We start from the raw sequence: 11,452 nt of genomic DNA on the forward strand, positions 1-11,452 counted from the left end.
GAGTTGATAAGACTTGGACTGTGTGCACACACCCACAGTGGTATGTTGGCTTTAAAGAGGAACTGTCGCGAAAATCTTAACATTTAAAACACATACAAATAAGAAGTACATTTCTTCCAGAGTAAAATGAGCCATAAATTACTTTTCTCCTATGTTGCTGTCACTTACAGTAGGCATTAGAAATCTGACAATACCTACAGATTTTGGGCTAGTCCATCTCTTCATAGGGGATTCTCAGCATGGCCTTTATTCTTTATAAAGTCATTCCCTGAAAAATCTTTATACAAAGATGCTGGCCAGCCTCACTGCACACTATTTTGGCAGTTGGACGGAGCAACTGCCATTCACTAAGTGCTTCTAAAAATAAATAAAACCCTGAGAACCCCCCTATGAGAAGATGGGCTAATCCAAAATCTGTCGGTAATGTCAGATTTCTAGTACCTACGGTAAATAGCAGGAACGTAGGAGAAAAGTAATTTATGGCTCATTTTACTCTGGGAGAAATGTACTTCTTATTTGTATGTGTTTTAAATTTTAAGATTTTTACAACAGTTCCTCTTTAATCATTTCAGCATTGTGATCATTTTAGAGTACTGGTTTGGACACAGAAACAGAACATTTATATTGTGTTTTTCTCCTGACAGTGACAGACTCAAAGCTCCAGAGCTGCAGCCACTAGGGTGCACTATATAGTCAGTAGTAGCATTAGAGAGTCTTTCCCAAGGCCTCCTCCCCGAATAGGTGCTGTCTTACTGAACAGGAATACCCGAGGTTTTGAACCTTGGTCTCCTGTGTCAGAGGCAGAGCCCTTAACCAGTACCAGTACCATATCCAGCCACTGCTGGTTTGGAATGATAATGTTCTCCTGTGTGTTCAGTTCCTAATGTTCCCCTTAATTATATTACACTCCTTTACTATGCCTAGCCTTACCTCACTCCTCTCTCTGTCGTTCGCCCGGCGGATCGCTCAAACTCACCCTTATCAAGCGAACAACAGTCTGTACACACGCCCGATTTAGCGGGCGAACGACGGAACGACGGGCGTGCAAACGACCCGTAGTTCGCGGAAATCCGACGTGTGTATGGGCCTTAATCCTAACCAACCCCATCCTATTCCCCACACTATGCTTAATCCTTTAATCCTTAAATCTGGTTTTAACCATGTGTCTAATTTAGGTAATTTCCTTGCCCAGTGCCTAACAAAAACAATTAACTTTTAAGCAAGCATAATTCTAGTCTCTACACTTTAGGTGACACCTAGCCCTGACTTTCATCCCAAGCTACTGTTAACCATAACCTAACCCAAACCTTTCCCCTACTATAACTTTGCCTAACCTTAATCTCTTAAAGAACATTCCTCATAAACCTCTCACTAAAGTCCACTAACCACAACTATCATTAACATTCCTCACATCCAACAATGTGAATACCTAACTTGATCCATATAAATGATTGTTTCTGGACCCAAGCTATGGATCTCCTTAATCTTCTAATGCCAAATTAGGGATCAAAGGTGAAAATTACTCAAGGAGGTGTGAGGTAAAAAGCAGTGAAAATACAATGATCACCTAGAACCTTAAATCACATAGTATAACCATTCTTATTTTATGTTACTGTGCTTGACTGGATGGTTGAATGAATGTGCTATCAATGTATTGTTCTACATCTGCTTTAGGAGATCAACCATTTATGATATGACAATATTCATTGCCCGGCACGGATAAATCATCTGTAGAGGAGGTCCAGTTGCCTGTGGTCCAGTATCAGTGTAGAGAATGTGAAGATATAACAACAAAAGCTGTTTAGGTGGTACCTTTAATGACTAACTGTACAAGATTTCTTTGCAAGCTTTTGAAAGTTTAAGATCAGAACCAGTTCTGAAACAAGCCTGAAGAAGAAACTTAAAGTTTCAAAAGTTTGCAAAGAAATCTTGTACAGTTAGTCATTATAGGTATCACCTAAACAAATGTTGTTCTTATGTTGGATTCTGTAGAGGTCCGTGGCCCCTGTTCAACTAACTTTAATCTGGAGTTTTCTCCCAGGAGTTCATTTTTCATCTTATCTACAAAATAACTTTGAAGTATGAAACAACTGAAAAAGTGCTAAAACTTGGTGAAAAGGTAATGTCAAACTAATTTTGAGCACAGTCTTGCCTTCTGGGGTATGTAACTGATAAGTTGGGAAAACATCTACTGTGCAAAGACTCAGGAGAAAAAATAATTGAATAGGGGCACTGGTTCTGTAGATAGGGTTTAATGGTGATAATGGTGGAGGGAAAGAAGGAGGCTATAAGGCTATAATAAAATGTTCTCAGTTGCTCCATTACAGAGATTTCCAGTACTGGTTCTTGACCCAGCATTTCTAAAGAAGTCCTTGAAATGAACAATATTCATTGAAGTCTGTTTGGATTTTAAAATACCCAAGTTAACTTAAGAGATTTAAAAATCTCAACTAAATTCCCCTTATTATTGACCAACCAATTGGTATTTCACTTTCATTTGCTGTCTATAAAGTTTATTTGAACATTTTTGTTTGATTAAGAGCTACTGCGCTTTGTATACTGGGGAAAGGTTTTGGTGTTTCCTGTAGTGGGCTTGTACTCCCTGTACAATCTGGGGCGCCTATACGCTACTCATATTGCTGAAAAGCACTGTGAATTGACCCGAGGAAGCGGGCTAGCACCCATGTAACGTGTTGTTTAACTGTGTTTTGAATACAAAAGCTTTGCCAGTTAAACTGGTGACCTATCTTCTGGAGAGGTAAGATAAGACCCCTCATTATTTTATCTTTCTTTTCATTTAAAAAGTTTATGCCTATATTAATATTTATCCAAACATTTCGGGGGCCTCCATCCCCAAAAATTGCTTTGTATACCGTGTCATTGAGCTGCAACCATGCATTTATTTAATATTTTATATTAATGGAAAGTTCATGTAGACACTTCCTTCAATACAAGTGTAAATGAAACAGTATGGGTACCGTATAAGAATAGTAGAGTCATTTTCAGACAAGCCTGCAATTGTTTTGCATTCTATATATTTAATCACTAGTGTTGAACAAGATATTCACCTAACTTTGAAATCTCCAGGGTTCCAGGAAGGAAAAAAAAAACGAATCAAAGCATCTAGCTTTCAAATAATTAACCAGCTGCTCACAACCACTGGTTTTAATTGGTCCATTTTTTTCTTTTTTGTTCCGGTACAGATTTAGGTTTTAGGAGAGTTTTAGGAGAACACTTCTAGCCACGAGGCTTTTAATACTGAGTCAACAGATAAAGGGGCAAAAGTAGTTAAAGTGAATGGGAACCGCATTTAAAAAAATGAGACAGATACTTACCCAAGGAGAGGGAAGGCTCTGGGTCCTATAGAGCCTTCCCGCTCCTCTCTTGGTCCCCTCGTTCCAGTGCTGGCTCGCCCGGTAGCAGTATTTGACTAAATTAGTCAAATACTACTTTACCCGGCCGAAGGAGGCTTCAGAAGTCTTCAGGGAGCCCGAGTGCTCCTGAAGAAGGGCGGCCCTGTACTGCGCCTGTGCAAGCACGCTCACACCTGTGCAGTATGGAGCCGTACATCTTCGGGAAGACACGGCTCCCGAAGCCGAAGACTTCCAAATACCCTTTCGGCGGGGGATTGAAACTGGGGGGGAGCCAGCACAGGATAGAGAGCACCGAGAGAGGAGACTGAAGGCTCTATACGACCCAGAGCCTTCCCTCTCCTTAGGTAAGTATTTGCTTCATTTTTAAAAAAATGTGGTTCCTATTCACTTTACGAAGGGCTTGCGTCATTGTACCCATGTATCAGAATCAACAGTGCTGGTACTAACACTAACCCCAGTTGCATCTACCACTCCCAGGTGGCAACCCCTAGGAGTTGATAAATGTACTTCTGTATCTGAGTCCATTTCAAACCCAGGCTTATGGATATTTATTTTGATACAGGCATTAGCAACACACTTTTTGTTTTTTATTAAAATCTATATATATTTTTAACATCCAGGTGAAATCCCATACAGATGCACATATTATTGTCATATTTGTCTACATTGTTTCATAGAGTATTTTACAAAAAAAGATAAATGGGGATATGAAAATTGCCACACGCTAACAAATGAAAAGGTATTCCAATGTATCTGCTGTAGAGGCATCATTATTTTTAACTAATTGTGCAGAAAAATTGCCAACAACTGTTGTCAATATTCTAATCTTCGTCGATGTTGGTATATCTATTAAGAAGTGTAAGTTGCCGATCTTCATGTTACATCAAAAGCAATACTATTGATCCTCACTCACCTTTTTTACGCCTATTGGCTATTGCTAATAGACTCTTTTCAAGTGTAAGTACATAGTTACATAGTTACTTGGGTTGAAAAAAGACATACGTCCATCGAGTTCAACCAGTACTTCTATTTTTTTAAGCAATATTTTGATCTTTCTCATAAATTCATGTTGTTGTTATTATTATTTCTTCTTTAAACTTCTGTCTACTATATGTACATTTTTGCCAGACCAATAGTATACTTCAAGTACAACCTTACTGTCCTTTACTGTCTCTAGCCTGCAACAGGTACAACAATGCAAAACAAAAGACAGGTACCGCTGTAATAACTGAAATAACCTTCAATGTGATATACCCAAAATAATGGAAAAAAATTGATATATATATATATATATATATATATATATATATATATATATATATATATTCAGTCTCTAAATTATTGTATTGTTTCTCGCAACACCTGTCTTTACTTATCTACAGATCTTAACCTTTAAGTAGCAAAATATTTTATTTTTTAATGAAAGGCTTTTGTTTTTATTGCTGTTCAAGAAACAAAGCTTTATGGGGTAAAAAAAGTCAACCTCTGATATTCAATAGTACTTGATTACACACATTTTTTGGTGTTCTACACTACGGCCATGCAAAGGCGGTGGTTGTGCTTTCTACAACTGAAAAAAAAACTATTATGTTGATGTTGGGGGATTGATCCTTTGCTCCGTACATATTTCTTTTGACATGTTCCTGTAAATCCAGCAACAAAAAGACCAGTGTATCTTTTTAAAATCCCTGAAGATGTACACATTGTTGTGCCAAGCTTCCATATTGCATCCTAATGCACTTGACAATCGTACAAAGAAATGTTTTTGCTGTAACCTTGTTCCTTGTTGACCTGTTTTATGTGTCACAATGCACCTTGCACAAAGGGGAATTTATATTGGGAATCTTTGCAACAATGCAGCATATTTCTCTATTAGCTATACTGCTAGGTTATGAATGGCTTATTGTCAGATGAAAATGTAGTTTTTAACTGCTTACTTGACCGTGTTTCAAAGGTGTGCATTACAGGTTGCTCAGTTGATGAAAACATATTTTAGAGAGAGCAGAAGCATGAAATAAAATTAAAATACTTTTTCCCCCCTTTTCATACAGTTTATTGTTCTGTTTATTAGGCCCTAATTCAAAAGAATTTTCAATTTTTAATCTGAATAGGGGATGGTATAATTTAATTAAATAGAAGACGCATCATTAGAAAACTATACACAGTCACTGAATGTTTTACAGTGCTTGAAATGTTGTGTTGCACAATGTACGCCGTAAAGAATATTTATGGTTACTCGCTGTGCTATTCAATGAGACTTGATTTATTTCTAACTATTCTTTTCAATGAATGCTTCCAGCAGCCATAATGGATAATGAAAAATAATAGAATTTCCCCACAATTTATTCCATGCTAAGAAATGTTATAGAAAACACTTTTGTCATCCTTTGCTTTTGTTTTAGATAGGAACTTAGCGGCAGGTTTTGAAAGATGTTATCAAAGGGCACCTACTCTATACATATAGTCATGAATATTTATTAAGTGTAATCTAATCCAGTGTTTCTCAACATGTTATTGGTATGTACCCCTTTTAAAACCCTGTACTCACCAAGTACCCCCCTAGCATAGTAAACATTATCACAAGTACCCCTTGACAAATATATATTTAATCGTAGTACATGATAATTGGTTCTAAACCATTTCTAAGCATTTACTATTGCTTTTAATTAGTTAAAATACTAATTTGGTGTTGTTTAAATAAGATTTATCATTTTCATAAACTCTAAATTTGTTATTCTTGGTTAAGTATATCAAGCCCGAGTACCCCCTGGAACCATCAGAAGTACCCTCTTGGGGTACGCGTACCACACGTTGAGAACCTAGGATCTAATCAACGGTGGTAATATTACATTAAAAAGATATTTATTTTTAATCAGGAAAATATGCTGTAGATAACTGTTTTGCTTTTTTTGAACTCCGCCTTCTGGTTTGACAGGCTGGTTTTTCATATGGAAAGAATTTTTTTGTTTTACTGAACGGAAGAAAGATCGGTCCAAAGTAAAGAATAATCCGTAGTGAGCAGTGGGGATTAATTATCAGTCACTACAGAAAACCCAACTTCTGTAATGTTAGAGTAAAGCGAGATACTTTTTGTGTCTCAAAATTTGTTACACATTTTATTCATATTACCAATTCTGTAATTTGTACCAATTCTGTATTTTGTATATTGGTGTACACCATTGTCTGTATTATTTTGTTTCTTACTTTGTACAGAACCACATAATATGTTGGCGCTTTATAAATCAATAATAATAATAATAATAATAATATACTTGCACTAAACATAATATAAAGGACTAGAATATTAAAAAAAAAACACTACACATTTCCTTGAACAGTCTATTCTATTCAAACCAGTGATCTACCCTATTAAAGTATTTTCCAATAAATATTTTATATTTGCGGTATGTAGATGACCAACTAAGTAATATATTGCAAATATAAGTAATAACATAAACAACACGATATAAAATTAATTTTAGGACTTTATCAATCCCCCAATTGTAAAAAAAAATAAAAAATAGAAAACAGCAAAACAAAAAAAGACTATATATTTTTTTCCTTTTTTGTATATGTTGTTAGAGGTATGCCAAGCTTTTCATAACTGTGACACTGCTGAGCAGCAGGGATGAATTATAGATACAAGAGGGATATTGGCGGTGGAAAATATTCTGAAATATTCCAGCTGTCGCCTTTCCCGCTGCGTGACGTTGACCTCTGAGCGCGTGATGTGACACAGTCCAAGTAATCGCTGGAAATCAGACACAGCGCAGGCAGATCGTATAGTTGAAGCATCGCTGTAAGCACCTATTACTGGAAATGAATAGAGGGCTATGTCAGGCATTAGAATGGGATTGTTGCCTGACAGCAGTCGTAGTGTACTTCTTTCTCTCGCAGCGGGGAGCCGCGCTGAAATGTTTCAAAATACAGGTAAAAGCAACATGACCAAAAGGCAGGGAGGGGAGAGGAAAAAAATTCCCAGCCTGCCACTATGCTGAAAGCATCGCTCCTTTTCAAACCGCAGATCTGAATGCATCTCTCCGCAGCATTTAAGGAAATAATATTATGAAATTATAATGCTTTTCCTGCGGCTCTTATTCCTGAAATGTCTCGCTATCTTTTTTTCATGGGCCATTCTGTAAGTGGCTTGCTTCTTCCATGATTTCAATGTGGATGCTTGGCAGTAAACTCAGAGAAGGGGTGACAAGAGGCAAAATATGCCAGAGAAGAGTTTAACTGCTTCACAGCAAAACAGAGATGCTATCTATCTATCTATCTATCTATCTATCTATCTATCTATCTATCTATCTATCTATCTATCTATCTCATTCCTATCTGTCTGCTATTAACCCCCATCTACCTATTACCCTCTCATCTGTCTAGCACTATCTATCCACCAGCCTATCACTTTTTTAATTATCTATTTGTCTAGCTACCTACTTATGTGCAGAAGGGTGGCATAGCATTATCACTAGATTACCAGGTTGCAATTCTGGCCAAGACTCTATCTGCATGAAGTTTGCATGTTCTCCCCTTGTTTGCATTTTTTTCTTTTGGGCAACCCAGTTCGTTTCCATATCCCCAGAAAACATACTGATAAGTCAACTGGTTTCATCCAACATTTTGCAAAATTGTGTATAGACTTTGATAGGAACATTAGAGATTAGACTACAAAGCTCCTCTGGAGGGCAGTCAGTGACATGACTATGTACTCTGTAAAGTGCTGAAGAAGATGTCAGTTCTGCATAAATGAATAATCTATCTATCTATCAATCTATCTATCTATCTACGTAGCTATCACTTTTTAATTATCTATTTGTCTTGCTATCTACCTATTTATCTACCTACCTATGTATCTGCAGCAGGGTGATATAGCAATCTCAATAAGTTATCGCATTGGAAACCTGGCCAAGATGCTATCTGCATGAAGTTTACATCTTCTCTCCTTGTTTGCATTTCTTTCCTTTGGGCAACCCAGTTCATCCCCACATCCCAAAAGACATAGTGATAAGTTAACTGGTTTCTCCTCCAAAATTGTGCAAAATTGTGCATAGAGGCACAATGGGACAGGGTAGCAGAGTGCAAGCACAGAGGCATTTGTGACACGGCTCATGTTATGTACAGGCTGCTGGCAACAGGGGCCTAGCCTGCGAGGGGCAATGGGGGACATATGTCCCCGGGCGCGGCAATGTAGGGGCGCTCAGTGGCCATTGCTGGGGGGAGCACACGCAGCTGGAGCATAACATTTCATGTATTTCATATGAGGCCTAATGTTTTCTGCATTTCCTATAATGTGGCATAATGTTTCCTGCCTTACATGTATGGGGTGTAATGTTTCCTGCATTTCCTATATGTGACGTAATGTTTCCTGTATTTCATATGAGGTCCAATGTTTCCTGGATTTTCTATATGTGGCATAATGTTTCCTGCCTTACATGTATGGGGTGTAACGTTTCCTGCATTTCCTATATGTGACATAATGTTTCCTGTATTTCATATGAGGTCTAATGTTTCCATGCATTTCCTATAAGAGGCTCTATGTTTGCTATGACCACGCCCACATTCTGATACATGGACATGCCCATTTTTGCATGGTGTGCTAAGCACACTGTGGGGGAGGGGTGCATGCAAAAACTGGCATTGTCCCTGGGCACTCAAAACCCTAGCTATGCCTCTGACTGGCAAAGGAGAAACATGTGTGAACAACAGGCAGCCAGGGGCTTCTCCCATCTCTTTACTGGGGTTATCAATGTGTTATTCATCAGGGGCTTAGAAATTTATAAGTGAAGTATACAAAATCTGCAAATCTCCCTCTTGAAGGATAACACGTTTCCATTGTAGAATTCATACTTGTACAAGAGACACATTATTATGTGCTCTGGTGTAAGTATACTTTAAGTATCGCTAAAATAAAGAGAAGAGTTCAGAAAAGTTAATAATCTAGAGCATTGAAAATGTAAGGAGATCCAGCAGGAATAGAGCGAGTCACTAACACGACTTAGGGACAATGACTTAGAGGGACATATTCATCCAAGGCAACGCATCGGCAGAGTAACCAAGCCATGGAAACCAAGTTTTGTAAAAGTGAGGCATAGGATCTCTTCTCAAGGTTACCATTTTGTTATAAATAAATAAATAGCTCGTACATTTACGATTCACGGCCTCTATAGATAGTTGTGGGTTTTTCCATTCCATTTAGAGGCCAAATGTGACTTGGCTAGTATACATACAATATGAGTTAATCTATATTCAGGAAACTTTGTCCTTATTACCTAGAAGTAGGATAGTTGCCTCCTTGATTAATGTTTCTTGAATGACCTCAGTTATAAATTACAAACAGTATCCCAGAATCTGGAGACTTAGGCCTTGTTTAGACTATACGCGCTGCCGTGCGCATTTTGTATAGGGTGCGACACGTAAGAACGGTAGAAGGGCTTAGATAGCCCTTCTACAGTTCCCGTCATATGTGCTGCGCCACAGTGCGATGCGCTATCTCACTGCTGCATGCATTTTTGGGAATCACAGCACAGATTCATACACTGTAGTGAATGGGATCTGCAGCACAGGGCATAGTAGCGCAGGTGGCGTGCAATCGTACACGTTGCGTTCCGATCGCACAACCATCTCTGCTAAATGATGTGAACGAGCCCTAAATGGTCCAATGCCACCACATATGTAAGAAGGAGCCTTCAATGCCACAGCTTCTGAAGCAGAGATTAAAGCTATCGAGGATATAGGCGAGAAGCCTGCTTAAAGTGTCATAAGCTTGATGCAACACTTTAAAGAACAAGCGACACCGATGCTAACCTAGAAATAAAACACACATATATAAGTAGATAAATACTACTTCTACTTGCATAACAGATGTATTGTGTTATTTACGTAATGATTCCTGTGAATTTTATAAAGGAAAAGCAGAAAATCCTATTCTAGGCAGTGGCCATCTTGCCAAGCTAATGCTGACATCATATCCTCCCTGACTCTTGTTTTCCCCCCTCCATTCTCTTGCTCATTGTGTATCCTCTCAGAGGCTTCAGACACTCCCACTGAGGTGTATACTAGGAACTGTATTGTCTTCTCCTCCAATCGCTCAGTCAAGTCAGCCTTGCTTGTAAACACAAGTGAGCAGAGGTGTTTCAGATAAGAAAACTAGGCAGGGAAATAAATGGAAGAAGAGGAAGGAATTATAGATAAAAAGAACTCCCAGCATTCAACTCTTTGGCACTGTTTGGCACTGAGATCAGTGCTCATAAAGTATGTGATAACTCCAGCAGAAAAAGTTTTGCAAGTTTTGAATGCAGGATTAGCATCTTTATCACTTAATACACTCAGACTAGTTGCTGTTGAAATTTGATTTTTATGGTGACAATACCGCTTTAAAGGTGAACTATAACCTCCTGAAAACAAAAAAGTTACATATTCACCTAAGAGGAGTAAAGGTTCTGGATCCCTCAGTGCCATCCCGTTTCCTTCCGTGTCTCCTCATTCTAATGCCGGCACTCCATTCAAATCTTCTGCCAGCTGCATCTTCGGGTCTCAAAGTACTCCCGAAAATGTGCGGCTTCGTACTGCACATGCACAACTCCGTGGTAGCGCATGGGAAATTTGAAGCTGCTCATTTTTGGAAGTACTTGGAGACCCAAGTACTTCTTTGACATTAAGTCGGAGGCTAGATTGGGTTGGCCTGGTGGTGGAACGAGGTGATGCAAAGAGGATCAGGAAGGCTCTAAGGGATCCAGAGTAGGGATGGTCAATAAGATGCAAATACGTTCAGTTTTACATCAAAGGTCAGCGCAGGTTTAGAAAGTCATTGGGCCTGATGAAATTGTCAGACTCGCCAGTGTTAAACGCTGGTGAGTCCGATAATCAGGCGACTATAAAGTTGCCTGATCCAATTGCATTTAGCCCTAGGCAGGGTGCTAAAAGAACTCGCTTGGGCGATATTATCGCCCAGCAAGTTCCTTACACCCTATCCTATTACACTTTGCATGCCTCCGGGAAGCGATGCTTCCCGGCAGACATGAGCGTTAGCTTAGACCTGCAAACAGCAGGTCTAAACATGTTAACGCACGACATCG

Source organism: Hyperolius riggenbachi, chromosome 8, assembly GCF_040937935.1.
Source record: "Hyperolius riggenbachi isolate aHypRig1 chromosome 8, aHypRig1.pri, whole genome shotgun sequence".
NCBI lineage: Eukaryota > Metazoa > Chordata > Amphibia > Anura > Hyperoliidae > Hyperolius > Hyperolius riggenbachi.